At 37.9% G+C, this 20,456-nt stretch overlaps 12 non-coding genes across 12 annotated transcripts; all 12 read left to right on the top strand.

Moving 5' to 3' along the window:
- Nucleotides 1-519: 519 nt before the first annotated feature.
- Nucleotides 520-601, top strand: TRNAS-UGA (transfer RNA serine (anticodon UGA)). Its single transcript has one exon. It is a non-coding gene; the product is annotated as a tRNA-Ser (tRNA).
- A 1,478-nt stretch (nucleotides 602-2,079) lies between these two features.
- TRNAS-UGA (transfer RNA serine (anticodon UGA)) lies at nucleotides 2,080-2,161 on the top strand. Its single transcript has one exon. It is a non-coding gene; the product is annotated as a tRNA-Ser (tRNA).
- A 1,482-nt stretch (nucleotides 2,162-3,643) lies between these two features.
- Nucleotides 3,644-3,725, top strand: TRNAS-UGA (transfer RNA serine (anticodon UGA)). The gene has a single exon. It is a non-coding gene; the product is annotated as a tRNA-Ser (tRNA).
- A 1,482-nt stretch (nucleotides 3,726-5,207) lies between these two features.
- On the top strand, nucleotides 5,208-5,289 carry TRNAS-UGA (transfer RNA serine (anticodon UGA)). The gene has a single exon. It is a non-coding gene; the product is annotated as a tRNA-Ser (tRNA).
- Nucleotides 5,290-6,771: 1,482 nt separating this feature from the next.
- TRNAS-UGA (transfer RNA serine (anticodon UGA)) lies at nucleotides 6,772-6,853 on the top strand. Its single transcript has one exon. It is a non-coding gene; the product is annotated as a tRNA-Ser (tRNA).
- Nucleotides 6,854-8,328: 1,475 nt separating this feature from the next.
- On the top strand, nucleotides 8,329-8,410 carry TRNAS-UGA (transfer RNA serine (anticodon UGA)). The gene has a single exon. It is a non-coding gene; the product is annotated as a tRNA-Ser (tRNA).
- A 1,474-nt stretch (nucleotides 8,411-9,884) lies between these two features.
- On the top strand, nucleotides 9,885-9,966 carry TRNAS-UGA (transfer RNA serine (anticodon UGA)). Its single transcript has one exon. It is a non-coding gene; the product is annotated as a tRNA-Ser (tRNA).
- A 1,478-nt stretch (nucleotides 9,967-11,444) lies between these two features.
- TRNAS-UGA (transfer RNA serine (anticodon UGA)) lies at nucleotides 11,445-11,526 on the top strand. Its single transcript has one exon. It is a non-coding gene; the product is annotated as a tRNA-Ser (tRNA).
- A 1,482-nt stretch (nucleotides 11,527-13,008) lies between these two features.
- On the top strand, nucleotides 13,009-13,090 carry TRNAS-UGA (transfer RNA serine (anticodon UGA)). The gene has a single exon. It is a non-coding gene; the product is annotated as a tRNA-Ser (tRNA).
- A 1,482-nt stretch (nucleotides 13,091-14,572) lies between these two features.
- On the top strand, nucleotides 14,573-14,654 carry TRNAS-UGA (transfer RNA serine (anticodon UGA)). Its single transcript has one exon. It is a non-coding gene; the product is annotated as a tRNA-Ser (tRNA).
- A 1,474-nt stretch (nucleotides 14,655-16,128) lies between these two features.
- Nucleotides 16,129-16,210, top strand: TRNAS-UGA (transfer RNA serine (anticodon UGA)). Its single transcript has one exon. It is a non-coding gene; the product is annotated as a tRNA-Ser (tRNA).
- A 2,965-nt stretch (nucleotides 16,211-19,175) lies between these two features.
- Nucleotides 19,176-19,257, top strand: TRNAS-UGA (transfer RNA serine (anticodon UGA)). Its single transcript has one exon. It is a non-coding gene; the product is annotated as a tRNA-Ser (tRNA).
- Nucleotides 19,258-20,456: the final 1,199 nt, after the last annotated feature.

The following is a 20,456-nucleotide window of genomic DNA, read 5'->3' as shown; positions in this document are numbered from 1 at the left end:
TACTACAAATCACCCTGTAGTTATCAGCAGCAAAGCACCAATTAGACTAGTTAGGAGTTAGGGACCTGATAAACTGGTAACAGAGTCCCTTTAAGAGCTCTTCAAAAGTTTTTCCCACAATGGATGTTAAGCTTACTGGTCTATAATTACTTTGTATTGAACTTACTACTTATAGAAAACTCAATGACATTCATGGGGTCTCTGTCACCAATGAAAAACCCGATAGATTTTTAATTGCCTATAAAGAATTTGATTCATCATATACTTTAGTTATGTAAACTTAAATAATAAACAAGTGAATAAACTAAAGCAACAAATAGCAAGGCACTGCTGAGATTGGAACTCAGGATCTCCTGTTTACTAGACAGGCGCTTTAACCAACTAAGCCACAGCACCAAAGCACTTTTCTTCTCACGGTGTCCTACCACACAGCTCAGTTCAGAGCAAAAGACTGATCTCATATTTTAGGCTAGCCCCTTAGGTGTAGTTGCCAGAAGTCTTAACAGTCAGGGTACATAAGTTGTGATGGCCGAGTGGTTAAGGCGTTGGATTTGAAATCTAATGGGGTCTCCCTGCACAGGTTCAAGTCCTGTTCACAACGTTCTATTTTAAGAAGAGAACTTCCAGAAACATATTAAAGTTTGTCACCTATAGAAAGAGTTATTTTAATTCCATCCTCTTTATCACTGATTAATTACATTAATAATAGTGGTTCCAGCTGTGCCCCTGGCTTACAACTCTGAAAAGCGAGCAATATTTAGAGTATAAATCACTATAACTACAGCATCCCATTTGTCCAGACTTTTATTTTCCTCTTGATAAAAACAAATCAGGTTGGTTGGACAACTTCTGTCCTTAGTAAATCTCTGCTTGCTGTCAATTATAATACTATTTTCTGTCACATACTCCTGTATATAGTCCCTTAAATGGACTCTGTCACCAGTTTATCAATTCCCAATTTCCTAACTAGCCTAATAGGCGCTATGATGCTGATAACTACAGTGTGATTTGTTGTTTTTTTAAAAAAAACATTTATTTGCAAAGTTATGAGCATTTATTTATATATACTAATGTAGCTCTAATAGCCAAATAGGAGATGACTCCTTTTTACTCTGGGCAGCTAATGTTTTCTGTATGACGCTGTCCAATCAGCATACAACTTCTCCCCCTTCCCTGTCCAGCAACACAGTGTGATCATATAGTACACTGCGTCCATTCCCGACTGTGTTTTCAACAGGTGATATCTTCGGTTCTGTCACAGCTAGAACTGTGATTTTGGTGTCTTATGAAAGAGTAGAATCCAGTCTTTCAAATGCCACCAAATCTGCTTTTTTAGGTGGCCCACAGCCCGAGATATGGCTGTTTGAATTGATCCCCCTTCCCTGTAGCTTGAGTTTCACAATGTGTGTGAAGCAGCTTCATGCTGATAGGACAGCATCAGATGCTGAGAGTCAGCTCCACCTCAGGAGAATTGCTGCTGTTACCTCCCAGATGTCTAATAAAGGCTAAATTACATATTTAGAAAATGCTCATAATTTTGCAAATAATAAACATTTTTTTTACTACAAATCACCCTGTAGTTATCAGCAGCAAAGCACCAATTAGACTAGTTAGGAGTTAGGGACCTGATAAACTGGTAACAGAGTCCCTTTAAGAGCTCTTCAAAAGTTTTTCCCACAATGGATGTTAAGCTTACTGGTCTATAATTACTTTGTATTGAACTTACTACTTATAGAAAACTCAATGACATTCATGGGGTCTCTGTCACCAATGAAAAACCCGATAGATTTTTAATTGCCTATAAAGAATTTGATTCATCATATACTTTAGTTATGTAAACTTAAATAATAAACAAGTGAATAAACTAAAGCAACAAATAGCAAGGCACTGCTGAGATTGGAACTCAGGATCTCCTGTTTACTAGACAGGCGCTTTAACCAACTAAGCCACAGCACCAAAGCACTTTTCTTCTCACGGTGTCCTACCACACAGCTCAGTTCAGAGCAAAAGACTGATCTCATATTTTAGGCTAGCCCCTTAGGTGTAGTTGCCAGAAGTCTTAACAGTCAGGGTACATAAGTTGTGATGGCCGAGTGGTTAAGGCGTTGGATTTGAAATCTAATGGGGTCTCCCTGCACAGGTTCAAGTCCTGTTCACAACGTTCTATTTTAAGAAGAGAACTTCCAGAAACATATTAAAGTTTGTCACCTATAGAAAGAGTTATTTTAATTCCATCCTCTTTATCACTGATTAATTACATTAATAATAGTGGTTCCAGCTGTGCCCCTGGCTTACAACTCTGAAAAGCGAGCAATATTTAGAGTATAAATCACTATAACTACAGCATCCCATTTGTCCAGACTTTTATTTTCCTCTTGATAAAAACAAATCAGGTTGGTTGGACAACTTCTGTCCTTAGTAAATCTCTGCTTGCTGTCAATTATAATACTATTTTCTGTCACATACTCCTGTATATAGTCCCTTAAATGGACTCTGTCACCAGTTTATCAATTCCCAATTTCCTAACTAGCCTAATAGGCGCTATGATGCTGATAACTACAGTGTGATTTGTTGTTTTTTTAAAAAAAACATTTATTTGCAAAGTTATGAGCATTTATTTATATATACTAATGTAGCTCTAATAGCCAAATAGGAGATGACTCCTTTTTACTCTGGGCAGCTAATGTTTTCTGTATGACGCTGTCCAATCAGCATACAACTTCTCCCCCTTCCCTGTCCAGCAACACAGTGTGATCATATAGTACACTGCGTCCATTCCCGACTGTGTTTTCAACAGGTGATATCTTCGGTTCTGTCACAGCTAGAACTGTGATTTTGGTGTCTTATGAAAGAGTAGAATCCAGTCTTTCAAATGCCACCAAATCTGCTTTTTTAGGTGGCCCACAGCCCGAGATATGGCTGTTTGAATTGATCCTCCTTCCCTGTAGCTTGAGTTTCACAATGTGTGTGAAGCAACTTCATGCTGATAGGACAGCATCAGATGCTGAGAGTCAGCTCCATCTCAGGAGAATTGCTGCTGTTACCTCCCAGATGTCTAATAAAGGCTAAATTACATATTTAGAAAATGCTCATAAATAATTTTGCAAATAATAAACATTTTTTTTACTACAAATCACCCTGTAGTTATCAGCAGCAAAGCACCAATTAGACTAGTTAGGAGTTAGGGACCTGATAAACTGGTAACAGAGTCCCTTTAAGAGCTCTTCAAAAGTTTTTCCCACAATGGATGTTAAGCTTACTGGTCTATAATTACTTTGTATTGAACTTACTACTTATAGAAAACTCAATGACATTCATGGGGTCTCTGTCACCAATGAAAAACCCGATAGATTTTTAATTGCCTATAAAGAATTTGATTCATCATATACTTTAGTTATGTAAACTTAAATAATAAACAAGTGAATAAACTAAAGCAACAAATAGCAAGGCACTGCTGAGATTGGAACTCAGGACCTCCTGTTTACTAGACAGGCGCTTTAACCAACTAAGCCATAGCACCAAAGCACTTTTCTTCTCACGCTGTCCTACCACACAGCTCAGTTCAGAGCAAAAGACTGATCTCATATTTTAGGCTAGCCCCTTAGGTGTAGTTGCCAGAAGTCTTAACAGTCAGGGTACATAAGTTGTGATGGCCGAGTGGTTAAGGCGTTGGATTTGAAATCCAATGGGGTCTCCCTGCACAGGTTCAAGTCCTGTTCACAACGTTCTATTTTAAGAAGAGAACTTCCAGAAACATATTAAAGTTTGTCACCTATAGAAAGAGTTATTTTAATTCCATCCTCTTTATCACTGATTAATTACATTAATAATAGTGGTTCCAGCTGTGCCCCTGGCTTACAACTCTGAAAAGCGAGCAATATTTAGAGTATAAATCACTATAACTACAGCATCCCATTTGTCCAGACTTTTATTTTCCTCTTGATAAAAACAAATCAGGTTGGTTGGACAACTTCTGTCCTTAGTAAATCTCTGCTTGCTGTCAATTATAATACTATTTTCTGTCACATACTCCTGTATATAGTCCCTTAAATGGACTCTGTCACCAGTTTATCAATTCCCAATTTCCTAACTAGCCTAATAGGCGCTATGATGCTGATAACTACAGTGTGATTTGTTGTTTTTTTTAAAAAAACATTTATTTGCAAAGTTATGAGCATTTATATATATATACTAATGTAGCTCTAATAGCCAAATAGGAGATGACTCCTTTTTACTCTGGGCAGCTAATGTTTTCTGTATGACGCTGTCCAATCAGCATACAACTTCTCCCCCTTCCCTGTCCAGCAACACAGTGTGATCATATAGTACACTGCGTCCATTCCCGACTGTGTTTTCAACAGGTGATATCTTCGGTTCTGTCACAGCTAGAACTGTGATTTTGGTGTCTTATGAAAGAGTAGAATCCAGTCTTTCAAATGCCACCAAATCTGCTTTTTTAGGTGGCCCACAGCCCGAGATATGGCTGTTTGAATTGATCCTCCTTCCCTGTAGCTTGAGTTTCACAATGTGTGTGAAGCAACTTCATGCTGATAGGACAGCATCAGATGCTGAGAGTCAGCTCCACCTCAGGAGAATTGCTGCTGTTACCTCCCAGATGTCTAATAAAGGCTAAATTACATATTTAGAAAATGCTCATAAATAATTTTGCAAATAATAAACATTTTTTTTACTACAAATCACCCTGTAGTTATCAGCAGCAAAGCACCAATTAGACTAGTTAGGAGTTAGGGACCTGATAAACTGGTAACAGAGTCCCTTTAAGAGCTCTTCAAAAGTTTTTCCCACAATGGATGTTAAGCTTACTGGTCTATAATTACTTTGTATTGAACTTACTACTTATAGAAAACTCAATGACATTCATGGGGTCTCTGTCACCAATGAAAAACCCGATGGATTTTTAATTGCCTATAAAGAATTTGATTCATCATATACTTTAGTTATGTAAACTTAAATAATAAACAAGTGAATAAACTAAAGCAACAAATAGCAAGGCACTGCTGAGATTGGAACTCAGGACCTCCTGTTTACTAGACAGGCGCTTTAACCAACTAAGCCACAGCACCAAAGCACTTTTCTTCTCACGCTGTCCTACATCACAGCTCAGTTCAGAGCAAAAGACTGATCTCATATTTTAGGCTAGCCCCTTAGGTGTAGTTGCCAGAAGTCTTAACAGTCAGGGTACATAAGTTGTGATGGCCGAGTGGTTAAGGCGTTGGATTTGAAATCCAATGGGGTCTCCCTGCACAGGTTCAAGTCCTGTTCACAACGTTCTATTTTAAGAAGAGAACTTCCAGAAACATATTAAAGTTTGTCACCTATAGAAAGAGTTATTTTAATTCCATCCTCTTTATCACTGATTAATTACATTAATAATAGTGGTTCCAGCTGTGCCCCTGGCTTACAACTCTGAAAAGCGAGCAATATTTAGAGTATAAATCACTATAACTACAGCATCCCATTTGTCCAGACTTTTATTTTCCTCTTGATAAAAACAAATCAGGTTGGTTGGACAACTTCTGTCCTTAGTAAATCTCTGCTTGCTGTCAATTATAATACTATTTTCTGTCACATACTCCTGTATATAGTCCCTTAAATGGACTCTGTCACCAGTTTATCAATTCCCAATTTCCTAACTAGCCTAATAGGCGCTATGATGCTGATAACTACAGTGTGATTTGTTGTTTTTTTTAAAAAAACATTTATTTGCAAAGTTATGAGCATTTATATATATATACTAATGTAGCTCTAATAGCCAAATAGGAGATGACTCCTTTTTACTCTGGGCAGCTAATGTTTTCTGTATGACGCTGTCCAATCAGCATACAACTTCTCCCCCTTCCCTGTCCAGCAACACAGTGTGATCATATAGTACACTGCGTCCATTCCCGACTGTGTTTTCAACAGGTGATATCTTCGGTTCTGTCACAGCTAGAACTGTGATTTTGGTGTCTTATGAAAGAGTAGAATCCAGTCTTTCAAATGCCACCAAATCTGCTTTTTTAGGTGGCCCACAGCCCGAGATATGGCTGTTTGAATTGATCCTCCTTCCCTGTAGCTTGAGTTTCACAATGTGTGTGAAGCAACTTCATGCTGATAGGACAGCATCAGATGCTGAGAGTCAGCTCCACCTCAGGAGAATTGCTGCTGTTACCTCCCAGATGTCTAATAAAGGCTAAATTACATATTTAGAAAATGCTCATAAATAATTTTGCAAATAATAAACATTTTTTTTACTACAAATCACCCTGTAGTTATCAGCAGCAAAGCACCAATTAGACTAGTTAGGAGTTAGGGACCTGATAAACTGGTAACAGAGTCCCTTTAAGAGCTCTTCAAAAGTTTTTCCCACAATGGATGTTAAGCTTACTGGTCTATAATTACTTTGTATTGAACTTACTACTTATAGAAAACTCAATGACATTCATGGGGTCTCTGTCACCAATGAAAAACCCGATGGATTTTTAATTGCCTATAAAGAATTTGATTCATCATATACTTTAGTTATGTAAACTTAAATAATAAACAAGTGAATAAACTAAAGCAACAAATAGCAAGGCACTGCTGAGATTGGAACTCAGGACCTCCTGTTTACTAGACAGGCGCTTTAACCAACTAAGCCACAGCACCAAAGCACTTTTCTTCTCACGCTGTCCTACATCACAGCTCAGTTCAGAGCAAAAGACTGATCTCATATTTTAGGCTAGCCCCTTAGGTGTAGTTGCCAGAAGTCTTAACAGTCAGGGTACATAAGTTGTGATGGCCGAGTGGTTAAGGCGTTGGATTTGAAATCCAATGGGGTCTCCCTGCACAGGTTCAAGTCCTGTTCACAACGTTCTATTTTAAGAAGAGAACTTCCAGAAACATATTAAAGTTTGTCACCTATAGAAAGAGTTATTTTAATTCCATCCTCTTTATCACTGATTAATTACATTAATAATAGTGGTTCCAGCTGTGCCCCTGGCTTACAACTCTGAAAAGCGAGCAATATTTAGAGTATAAATCACTATAACTACAGCATCCCATTTGTCCAGACTTTTATTTTCCTCTTGATAAAAACAAATCAGGTTGGTTGGACAACTTCTGTCCTTAGTAAATCTCTGCTTGCTGTCAATTATAATACTATTTTCTGTCACATACTCCTGTATATAGTCCCTTAAATGGACTCTGTCACCAGTTTATCAATTCCCAATTTCCTAACTAGCCTAATAGGCGCTATGATGCTGATAACTACAGTGTGATTTGTTGTTTTTTTTAAAAAAACGTTTATTTGCAAAGTTATGAGCATTTATTTATATATACTAATGTAGCTCTAATAGCCAAATAGGAGATGACTCCTTTTTACTCTGGGCAGCTAATGTTTTCTGTATGACGCTGTCCAATCAGCATACAACTTCTCCCCCTTCCCTGTCCAGCAACACAGTGTGATCATATAGTACACTGCGTCCATTCCCGACTGTGTTTTCAACAGGTGATATCTTCGGTTCTGTCACAGCTAGAACTGTGATTTTGGTGTCATATGAAAGAGTAGAATCCAGTCTTTCAAATGCCACCAAATCTTTTTTAGGTGGCCCACAGCCCGAGATATGGCTGTATGAATTGATCCTCCTTCCCTGTAGCTTGAGTTTCACAATGTGTGTGAAGCAACTTCATGCTGATAGGACAGCATCAGATGCTGAGAGTCAGCTCCACCTCAGGAGAATTGCTGCTGTTACCTCCCAGATGTCTAATAAAGGCTAAATTACATATTTAAAAAATGCTCATAATTTTGCAAATAATAAACATTTTTTTTACTACAAATCACCCTGTAGTTATCAGCAGCAAAGCACCAATTAGACTAGTTAGGAGTTAGGGACCTGATAAACTGGTAACAGAGTCCCTTTAAGAGCTCTTCAAAAGTTTTTCCCACAATGGATGTTAAGCTTACTGGTCTATAATTACTTTGTATTGAACTTACTACTTATAGAAAACTCAATGACATTCATGGGGTCTCTGTCACCAATGAAAAACCCGATAGATTTTTAATTGCCTATAAAGAATTTGATTCATCATAAACTTTAGTTATGTAAACTTAAATAATAAACAAGTGAATAACCTAAAGCAACAAATAGCAAGGCACTGCTGAGATTTGAACTCAGGATCTCCTGTTTACTAGACAGGCACTTTAACCAACTAAGCCACAGCACCAAAGCACTTTTCTTCTCATGGTGTCCTACCACACAGCTCAGTTCAGAGCAAAAGACTGATCTCATATTTTAGGCTAGCCCCTTAGGTGTAGTTGCCAGAACTCTTAACAGTCAGGGTACGTAAGTTGTGATGGCCGAGTGGTTAAGGCGTTGGATTTGAAATCCAATGGGGTCTCCCTGCACAGGTTCAAGTCCTGTTCACAACGTTCTATTTTAAGAAGAGAACTTCCAGAAACATATTAAAGTTTGTCACCTATAGAAAGAGTTATTTTAATTCCATCCTCTTTATCACTGATTAATTACATTAATAATAGTGGTTCCAGCTGTGCCCCTGGCTTACAACTCTGAAAAGCGAGCAATATTTAGAGTATAAATCACTATAACTACAGCATCCCATTTGTCCAGACTTTTATTTTCCTCTTGATAAAAACAAATCAGGTTGGTTGGACAACTTCTGTCCTTAGTAAATCTCTGCTTGCTGTCAATTATAATACTATTTTCTGTCACATACTCCTGTATATAGTCCCTTAAATGGACTCTGTCACCAGTTTATCAATTCCCAATTTCCTAACTAGCCTAATAGGCGCTATGATGCTGATAACTACAGTGTGATTTGTTGTTTTTTTTAAAAAAACGTTTATTTGCAAAGTTATGAGCATTTATTTATATATACTAATGTAGCTCTAATAGCCAAATAGGAGATAACTCCTTTTTACTCTGGGCAGCTAATGTTTTCTGTATGACGCTGTCCAATCAGCATACAACTTCTCCCCCTTCCCTGTCCAGCAACACAGTGTGATCATATAGTACACTGCGTCCATTCCCGACTGTGTTTTCAACAGGTGATATCTTCGGTTCTGTCACAGCTAGAACTGTGATTTTGGTGTCATATGAAAGAGTAGAATCCAGTCTTTCAAATGCCACCAAATCTTTTTTAGGTGGCCCACAGCCCGAGATATGGCTGTATGAATTGATCCTCCTTCCCTGTAGCTTGAGTTTCACAATGTGTGTGAAGCAACTTCATGCTGATAGGACAGCATCAGATGCTGAGAGTCAGCTCCACCTCAGGAGAATTGCTGCTGTTACCTCCCAGATGTCTAATAAAGGCTAAATTACATATTTAGAAAATGCTCATAATTTTGCAAATAATAAACATTTTTTTTACTACAAATCACCCTGTAGTTATCAGCAGCAAAGCACCAATTAGACTAGTTAGGAGTTAGGGACCTGATAAACTGGTAACAGAGTCCCTTTAAGAGCTCTTCAAAAGTTTTTCCCACAATGGATGTTAAGCTTACTGGTCTATAATTACTTTGTATTGAACTTACTACTTATAGAAAACTCAATGACATTCATGGGGTCTCTGTCACCAATGAAAACCCGATAGATTTTTAATTGCCTATAAAGAATTTGATTCATCATAAACTTTAGTTATGTAAACTTAAATAATAAACAAGTGAATAAACTAAAGCAACAAATAGCAAGGCACTGCTGAGATTGGAACTCAGGACCTCCTGTTTACTAGACAGGCGCTTTAACCAACTAAGCCACAGCACCAAAGCACTTTTCTTCTCATGGTGTCCTACCACACAGCTCAGTTCAGAGCAAAAGACTGATCTCATATTTTAGGCTAGCCCCTTAGGTGTAGTTGCCAGAACTCTTAACAGTCATGGTACGTAAGTTGTGATGGCCGAGTGGTTAAGGCGTTGGATTTGAAATCCAATGGGGTCTCCCTGCACAGGTTCAAGTCCTGTTCACAACGTTCTATTTTAAGAAGAGAACTTCCAGAAACATATTAAAGTTTGTCACCTATAGAAAGAGTTATTTTAATTCCATCCTCTTTATCACTGATTAATTACATTAATAATAGTGGTTCCAGCTGTGCCCCTGGCTTACAACTCTGAAAAGCGAGCAATATTTAGAGTATAAATCACTATAACTACAGCATCCCATTTGTCCAGACTTTTATTTTCCTCTTGATAAAAACAAATCAGGTTGGTTGGACAACTTCTGTCCTTAGTAAATCTCTGCTTGCTGTCAATTATAATACTATTTTCTGTCACATACTCCTGTATATAGTCCCTTAAATGGACTCTGTCACCAGTTTATCAATTCCCAATTTCCTAACTAGCCTAATAGGCGCTATGATGCTGATAACTACAGTGTGATTTGTTGTTTTTTTTAAAAAAACGTTTATTTGCAAAGTTATGAGCATTTATTTATATATACTAATGTAGCTCTAATAGCCAAATAGGAGATGACTCCTTTTTACTCTGGGCAGCTAATGTTTTCTGTATGACGCTGTCCAATCAGCATACAACTTCTCCCCCTTCCCTGTCCAGCAACACAGTGTGATCATATAGTACACTGCGTCCATTCCCGACTGTGTTTTCAACAGGTGATATCTTCGGTTCTGTCACAGCTAGAACTGTGATTTTGGTGTCATATGAAAGAGTAGAATCCAGTCTTTCAAATGCCACCAAATCTGCTTTTTTAGGTGGCCCACAGCCCGAGATATGGCTGTTTGAATTGATCCCCCTTCCCTGTAGCTTGAGTTTCACAATGTGTGTGAAGCAGCTTCATGCTGATAGGACAGCATCAGATGCTGAGAGTCAGCTCCACCTCAGGAGAATTGCTGCTGTTACCTCCCAGATGTCTAATAAAGGCTAAATTACATATTTAGAAAATGCTCATAATTTTGCAAATAATAAACATTTTTTTTACTACAAATCACCCTGTAGTTATCAGCAGCAAAGCACCTATTAGACTAGTTAGGAGTTAGGGACCTGATAAACTGGTAACAGAGTCCCTTTAAGAGCTCTTCAAAAGTTTTTCCCACAATGTATGTTAAGCTTACTGGTCTATAATTACTTTGTATTGAACTTACTACTTATAGAAAACTCAATGACATTCATGGGGTCTCTGTCACCAATGAAAAACCCGATAGATTTTTAATTGCCTATAAAGAATTTGATTCATCATAAACTTTAGTTATGTAAACTTAAATAATAAACAAGTGAATAACCTAAAGCAACAAATAGCAAGGCACTGCTGAGATTTGAACTCAGGATCTCCTGTTTACTAGACAGGCACTTTAACCAACTAAGCCACAGCACCAAAGCACTTTTCTTCTCATGGTGTCCTACCACACAGCTCAGTTCAGAGCAAAAGACTGATCTCATATTTTAGGCTAGCCCCTTAGGTGTAGTTGCCAGAACTCTTAACAGTCAGGGTACGTAAGTTGTGATGGCCGAGTGGTTAAGGCGTTGGATTTGAAATCCAATGGGGTCTCCCTGCACAGGTTCAAGTCCTGTTCACAACGTTCTATTTTAAGAAGAGAACTTCCAGAAACATATTAAAGTTTGTCACCTATAGAAAGAGTTATTTTAATTCCATCCTCTTTATCACTGATTAATTACATTAATAATAGTGGTTCCAGCTGTGCCCCTGGCTTACAACTCTGAAAAGCGAGCAATATTTAGAGTATAAATCACTATAACTACAGCATCCCATTTGTCCAGACTTTTATTTTCCTCTTGATAAAAACAAATCAGGTTGGTTGGACAACTTCTGTCCTTAGTAAATCTCTGCTTGCTGTCAATTATAATACTATTTTCTGTCACATACTCCTGTATATAGTCCCTTAAATGGACTCTGTCACCAGTTTATCAATTCCCAATTTCCTAACTAGCCTAATAGGCGCTATGATGCTGATAACTGCAGTGTGATTTGTTGTTTTTTTTTAAAAAACGTTTATTTGCAAAGTTATGAGCATTTATTTATATATACTAATGTAGCTGTAATAGCCAAATAGGAGATGACTCCTTTTTACTCTGGGCAGCTAATGTTTTCTGTATGATGCTGTCCAATCAGCATACAACTTCTCCCCCTTCCCTGTCCAGCAACACAGTGTGATCATATAGTACACTGCGTCCATTCCCGACTGTGTTTTCAACAGGTGATATCTTCGGTTCTGTCACAGCTTGAACTGTGATTTTGGTGTCATATGAAAGAGTAGAATCCAGTCTTTCAAATGCCACCAAATCTGCTTTTTTAGGTGGCCCACAGCCCGAGATATGGCTGTTTGAATTGATCCTCCTTCCCTGTAGCTTGAGTTTCACAATGTGTGTGAAGCAACTTCATGCTGATAGGACAGCATCAGATGCTGAGAGTCAGCTCCACCTCAGGAGAATTGCTGCTGTTACCTCCCAGATGTCTAATAAAGGCTAAATTACATATTTAGAAAATGCTCATAAATAATTTTGCAAATAATAAACATTTTTTTTACTACAAATCACCCTGTAGTTATCAGCAGCAAAGCACCAATTAGACTAGTTAGGAGTTAGGGACCTGATAAACTGGTAACAGAGTCCCTTTAAGAGCTCTTCAAAAGTTTTTCCCACAATGGATGTTAAGCTTACTGGTCTATAATTACTTTGTATTGAACTTACTACTTATAGAAAACTCAATGACATTCATGGGGTCTCTGTCACCAATGAAAAACCCGATGGATTTTTAATTGCCTATAAAGAATTTGATTCATCATATACTTTAGTTATGTAAACTTAAATAATAAACAAGTGAATAAACTAAAGCAACAAATAGCAAGGCACTGCTGAGATTGGAACTCAGGACCTCCTGTTTACTAGACAGGCGCTTTAACCAACTAAGCCACAGCACCAAAGCACTTTTCTTCTCACGCTGTCCTACATCACAGCTCAGTTCAGAGCAAAAGACTGATCTCATATTTTAGGCTAGCCCCTTAGGTGTAGTTGCCAGAAGTCTTAACAGTCAGGGTACATAAGTTGTGATGGCCGAGTGGTTAAGGCGTTGGATTTGAAATCCAATGGGGTCTCCCTGCACAGGTTCAAGTCCTGTTCACAACGTTCTATTTTAAGAAGAGAACTTCCAGAAACATATTAAAGTTTGTCACCTATAGAAAGAGTTATTTTAATTCCATCCTCTTTATCACTGATTAATTACATTAATAATAGTGGTTCCAGCTGTGCCCCTGGCTTACAACTCTGAAAAGCGAGCAATATTTAGAGTATAAATCACTATAACTACAGCATCCCATTTGTCCAGACTTTTATTTTCCTCTTGATAAAAACAAATCAGGTTGGTTGGACAACTTCTGTCCTTAGTAAATCTCTGCTTGCTGTCAATTATAATACTATTTTCTGTCACATACTCCTGTATATAGTCCCTTAAATGGACTCTGTCACCAGTTTATCAATTCCCAATTTCCTAACTAGCCTAATAGGCGCTATGATGCTGATAACTACAGTGTGATTTGTTGTTTTTTTTAAAAAAACATTTATTTGCAAAGTTATGAGCATTTATATATATATACTAATGTAGCTCTAATAGCCAAATAGGAGATGACTCCTTTTTACTCTGGGCAGCTAATGTTTTCTGTATGACGCTGTCCAATCAGCATACAACTTCTCCCCCTTCCCTGTCCAGCAACACAGTGTGATCATATAGTACACTGCGTCCATTCCCGACTGTGTTTTCAACAGGTGATATCTTCGGTTCTGTCACAGCTAGAACTGTGATTTTGGTGTCTTATGAAAGAGTAGAATCCAGTCTTTCAAATGCCACCAAATCTGCTTTTTTAGGTGGCCCACAGCCCGAGATATGGCTGTTTGAATTGATCCTCCTTCCCTGTAGCTTGAGTTTCACAATGTGTGTGAAGCAACTTCATGCTGATAGGACAGCATCAGATGCTGAGAGTCAGCTCCACCTCAGGAGAATTGCTGCTGTTACCTCCCAGATGTCTAATAAAGGCTAAATTACATATTTAGAAAATGCTCATAAATAATTTTGCAAATAATAAACATTTTTTTTACTACAAATCACCCTGTAGTTATCAGCAGCAAAGCACCAATTAGACTAGTTAGGAGTTAGGGACCTGATAAACTGGTAACAGAGTCCCTTTAAGAGCTCTTCAAAAGTTTTTCCCACAATGGATGTTAAGCTTACTGGTCTATAATTACTTTGTATTGAACTTACTACTTATAGAAAACTCAATGACATTCATGGGGTCTCTGTCACCAATGAAAAACCCGATGGATTTTTAATTGCCTATAAAGAATTTGATTCATCATATACTTTAGTTATGTAAACTTAAATAATAAACAAGTGAATAAACTAAAGCAACAAATAGCAAGGCACTGCTGAGATTGGAACTCAGGACCTCCTGTTTACTAGACAGGCGCTTTAACCAACTAAGCCACAGCACCAAAGCACTTTTCTTCTCACGCTGTCCTACATCACAGCTCAGTTCAGAGCAAAAGACTGATCTCATATTTTAGGCTAGCCCCTTAGGTGTAGTTGCCAGAACTCTTAACAGTCAGGGTACGTAAGTTGTGATGGCCGAGTGGTTAAGGCGTTGGATTTGAAATCCAATGGGGTCTCCCTGCACAGGTTCAAGTCCTGTTCACAACGTTCTATTTTAAGAAGAGAACTTCCAGAAACATATTAAAGTTTGTCACCTATAGAAAGAGTTATTTTAATTCCATCCTCTTTATCACTGATTAATTACATTAATAATAGTGGTTCCAGCTGTGCCCCTGGCTTACAACTCTGAAAAGCGAGCAATATTTAGAGTATAAATCACTATAACTACAGCATCCCATTTGTCCAGACTTTTATTTTCCTCTTGATAAAAACAAATCAGGTTGGTTGGACAACTTCTGTCCTTAGTAAATCTCTGCTTGCTGTCAATTATAATACTATTTTCTGTCACATACTCCTGTATATAGTCCCTTAAATGGACTCTGTCACCAGTTTATCAATTCCCAATTTCCTAACTAGCCTAATAGGCGCTATGATGCTGATAACTACAGTGTGATTTGTTGTTTTTTTTAAAAAAACGTTTATTTGCAAAGTTATGAGCATTTATTTATATATACTAATGTAGCTCTAATAGCCAAATAGGAGATAACTCCTTTTTACTCTGGGCAGCTAATGTTTTCTGTATGACGCTGTCCAATCAGCATACAACTTCTCCCCCTTCCCTGTCCAGCAACACAGTGTGATCATATAGTACACTGCGTCCATTCCCGACTGTGTTTTCAACAGGTGATATCTTCGGTTCTGTCACAGCTAGAACTGTGATTTTGGTGTCATATGAAAGAGTAGAATCCAGTCTTTCAAATGCCACCAAATCTTTTTTAGGTGGCCCACAGCCCGAGATATGGCTGTATGAATTGATCCTCCTTCCCTGTAGCTTGAGTTTCACAATGTGTGTGAAGCAACTTCATGCTGATAGGACAGCATCAGATGCTGAGAGTCAGCTCCACCTCAGGAGAATTGCTGCTGTTACCTCCCAGATGTCTAATAAAGGCTAAATTACATATTTAGAAAATGCTCATAATTTTGCAAATAATAAACATTTTTTTTACTACAAATCACCCTGTAGTTATCAGCAGCAAAGCACCAATTAGACTAGTTAGGAGTTAGGGACCTGATAAACTGGTAACAGAGTCCCTTTAAGAGCTCTTCAAAAGTTTTTCCCACAATGGATGTTAAGCTTACTGGTCTATAATTACTTTGTATTGAACTTACTACTTATAGAAAACTCAATGACATTCATGGGGTCTCTGTCACCAATGAAAACCCGATAGATTTTTAATTGCCTATAAAGAATTTGATTCATCATAAACTTTAGTTATGTAAACTTAAATAATAAACAAGTGAATAAACTAAAGCAACAAATAGCAAGGCACTGCTGAGATTGGAACTCAGGACCTCCTGTTTACTAGACAGGCGCTTTAACCAACTAAGCCACAGCACCAAAGCACTTTTCTTCTCATGGTGTCCTACCACACAGCTCAGTTCAGAGCAAAAGACTGATCTCATATTTTAGGCTAGCCCCTTAGGTGTAGTTGCCAGAACTCTTAACAGTCATGGTACGTAAGTTGTGATGGCCGAGTGGTTAAGGCGTTGGATTTGAAATCCAATGGGGTCTCCCTGCACAGGTTCAAGTCCTGTTCACAACGTTCTATTTTAAGAAGAGAACTTCCAGAAACATATTAAAGTTTGTCACCTATAGAAAGAGTTATTTTAATTCCATCCTCTTTATCACTGATTAATTACATTAATAATAGTGGTTCCAGCTGTGCCCCTGGCTTACAACTCTGAAAAGCGAGCAATATTTAGAGTATAAATCACTATAACTACAGCATCCCATTTGTCCAGACTTTTATTTTCCTCTTGATAAAAACAAATCAGGTTGGTTGGACAACTTCTGTCCTTAGTAAATCTCTGCTTGCTGTCAATTATAATACTATTTTCTGTCACATACTCCTGTATATAGTCCCTTAAATGGACTCTGTCACCAGTTTATCAATTCCCAATTTCCTAACTAGCCTAATAGGCGCTATGATGCTGATAACTACAGTGTGATTTGTTGTTTTTTTTAAAAAAACGTTTATTTGCAAAGTTATGAGCATTTATTTATATATACTAATGTAGCTCTAATAGCCAAATAGGAGATGACTCCTTTTTACTCTGGGCAGCTAATGTTTTCTGTATGACGCTGTCCAATCAGCATACAACTTCTCCCCCTTCCCTGTCCAGCAACACAGTGTGATCATATAGTACACTGCGTCCATTCCCGACTGTGTTTTCAACAGGTGATATCTTCGGTTCTGTCACAGCTAGAACTGTGATTTTGGTGTCATATGAAAGAGTAGAATCCAGTCTTTCAAATGCCACCAAATCTGCTTTTTTAGGTGGCCCACAGCCCGAGATATGGCTGTTTGAATTGATCCCCCTTCCCTGTAGCTTGAGTTTCACAATGTGTGTGAAGCAGCTTCATGCTGATAGGACAGCATCAGATGCTGAGAGTCAGCTCCACCTCAGGAGAATTGCTGCTGTTACCTCCCAGATGTCTAATAAAGGCTAAATTACATATTTAGAAAATGCTCATAATTTTGCAAATAATAAACATTTTTTTTACTACAAATCACCCTGTAGTTATCAGCAGCAAAGCACCTATTAGACTAGTTAGGAGTTAGGGACCTGATAAACTGGTAACAGAGTCCCTTTAAGAGCTCTTCAAAAGTTTTTCCCACAATGTATGTTAAGCTTACTGGTCTATAATTACTTTGTATTGAACTTACTACTTATAGAAAACTCAATGACATTCATGGGGTCTCTGTCACCAATGAAAAACCCGATAGATTTTTAATTGCCTATAAAGAATTTGATTCATCATAAACTTTAGTTATGTAAACTTAAATAATAAACAAGTGAATAACCTAAAGCAACAAATAGCAAGGCACTGCTGAGATTTGAACTCAGGATCTCCTGTTTACTAGACAGGCACTTTAACCAACTAAGCCACAGCACCAAAGCACTTTTCTTCTCATGGTGTCCTACCACACAGCTCAGTTCAGAGCAAAAGACTGATCTCATATTTTAGGCTAGCCCCTTAGGTGTAGTTGCCAGAAGTCTTAACAGTCAGGGTACGTAAGTTGTGATGGCCGAGTGGTTAAGGCGTTGGATTTGAAATCCAATGGGGTCCTCCTGCACAGGTTCAAGTCCTGTTCACAATGTTCTATTTTAAGAAGAGAACTTCCAGAAACATATTAAAGTTTGTCACCTATAGAAAGAGTTATTTTAATTCCATCCTCTTTATCACTGATTAATTACATTAATAATAGTGGTTCCAGCTGTGCCCCTGGCTTACAACTCTGAAAAGCGAGCAATATTTAGAGTATAAATCACTATAACTACAGCATCCCATTTGTCCAGACTTTTATTTTCCTCTTGATAAAAACAAATCAGGTTGGTTGGACAACTTCTGTCCTTAGTAAATCTCTGCTTGCTGTCAATTATAATACTATTTTCTGTCACATACTCCTGTATATAGTCCCTTAAATGGACTCTGTCACCAGTTTATCAATTCCCAATTTCCTAACTAGCCTAATAGGCGCTATGATGCTGATAACTACAGTGTGATTTGTTGTTTTTTTTTAAAAAACGTTTATTTGCAAAGTTATGAGCATTTATTTATATATACTAATGTAGCTCTAATAGCCAAATAGGAGATGACTCCTTTTTACTCTGGGCAGCTAATGTTTTCTGTATGACGCTGTCCAATCAGCATACAACTTCTCCCCCTTCCCTGTCCAGCAACACAGTGTGATCATATAGTACACTGCGTCCATTCCCGACTGTGTTTTCAACAGGTGATATCTTCGGTTCTGTCACAGCTAGAACTGTGATTTTGGTGTCATATGAAAGAGTAGAATCCAGTCTTTCAAATGCCACCAAATCTTTTTTAGGTGGCCCACAGCCCGAGATATGGCTGTTTGAATTGATCCCCCTTCCCTGTAGCTTGAGTTTCACAATGTGTGTGAAGCAGCTTCATGCTGATAGGACAGCATCAGATGCTGAGAGTCAGCTCCACCTCAGGAGAATTGCTGCTGTTACCTCCCAGATGTCTAATAAAGGCTAAATTACATATTTAGAAAATGCTCATAATTTTGCAAATAATAAACATTTTTTTTACTACAAATCACCCTGTAGTTATCAGCAGCAAAGCACCAATTAGACTAGTTAGGAGTTAGGGACCTGATAAACTGGTAACAGAGTCCCTTTAAGAGCTCTTCAAAAGTTTTTCCCACAATGGATGTTAAGCTTACTGGTCTATAATTACTTTGTATTGAACTTACTACTTATAGAAAACTCAATGACATTCATGGGGTCTCTGTCACCAATGAAAAACCCGATAGATTTTTAATTGCCTATAAAGAATTTGATTCATCATAAACTTTAGTTATGTAAACTTAAATAATAAACAAGTGAATAACCTAAAGCAACAAATAGCAAGGCAAAACACTTTTCTTCTCATGGTGTCCTACCACACAGCTCAGTTCAGAGCAAAAGACTGATCTCATATTTTAGGCTAGCCCCTTAGGTGTAGTTGCCAGAAGTCTTAACAGTCAGGGTACGTAAGTTGTGATGGCCGAGTGGTTAAGGCGTTGGATTTGAAATCCAATGGGGTCCTCCTGCACAGGTTCAAGTCCTGTTCACAACGTTCTATTTTAAGAAGAGAACTTCCAGAAACATATTAAAGTTTGTCACCTATAGAAAGAGTTATTTTAATTCCATCCTCTTTATCACTGATTAATTACATTAATAATAGTGGTTCCAGCTGTGCCCCTGGCTTACAACTCTGAAAAGCGAGCAATATTTAGAGTATAAATCACTATAACTACAGCATCCCATTTGTCCAGACTTTTATTTTCCTCTTGATAAAAACAAATCAGGTTGGTTGGACAACTTCTGTCCTTAGTAAATCTCTGCTTGCTGTCAATTATAATACTATTTTCTGTCACATACTCCTGTATATAGTCCCTTAAATGGACTCTGTCACCAGTTTATCAATTCCCAATTTCCTAACTAGCCTAATAGGCGCTATGATGCTGATAACTACAATGTGATTTGTTTGTTTTTTTTTAAAAACGTTTATTTGCAAAGTTATGAGCATTTATTTATATATACTAATGTAGCTCTAATAGCCAAATAGGAGATGACTCCTTTTTAATCTGGGCAGCTAATGTTTTCTGTATGACGCTGTCCAATCAGCATACAACTTCTCCCCCTTCCCTGTCCAGCAACACAGTGTGATCATATAGTACACTGCGTCCATTCCCGACTGTGTTTTCAACAGGTGATATCTTCGGTTCTGTCACAGCTAGAACTGTGATTTTGGTGTCATATGAAAGAGTAGAATCCAGTCTTTCAAATGCCACCAAATCTGCTTTTTTAGGTGGCCCACAGCCCGAGATATGGCTGTTTGAATTGATCCTCCTTCCCTGTAGCTTGAGTTTCACAATGTGTGTGAAGCAACTTCATGCTGATAGGACAGCATCAGATGCTGAGAGTCAGCTCCACCTCAGGAGAATTGCTGCTGTTACCTCCCAGATGTCTAATAAAGGCTAAATTACATATTTAGAAAATGCTCATAATTTTGCAAATAATAAACATTTTTTTTACTACAAATCACCCTGTAGTTATCAGCAGCAAAGCACCAATTAGACTAGTTAGGAGTTAGGGACCTGATAAACTGGTAACAGAGTCCCTTTAAGAGCTCTTCAAAAGTTTTTCCCACAATGGATGTTAAGCTTACTGGTCTATAATTACTTTGTATTGAACTTACTACTTATAGAAAACTCAATGACATTCATGGGGTCTCTGTCACCAATGAAAAACCCGATAGATTTTTAATTGCCT

This window comes from Rhinoderma darwinii (genome assembly GCF_050947455.1).
Source record: "Rhinoderma darwinii isolate aRhiDar2 chromosome 3 unlocalized genomic scaffold, aRhiDar2.hap1 SUPER_3_unloc_13, whole genome shotgun sequence".
Taxonomy (NCBI): domain Eukaryota; kingdom Metazoa; phylum Chordata; class Amphibia; order Anura; family Rhinodermatidae; genus Rhinoderma; species Rhinoderma darwinii.
The sequence above is the reverse complement of the archived record's forward strand: the minus strand, read 5'-3'. Positions and strand labels throughout refer to the sequence as shown.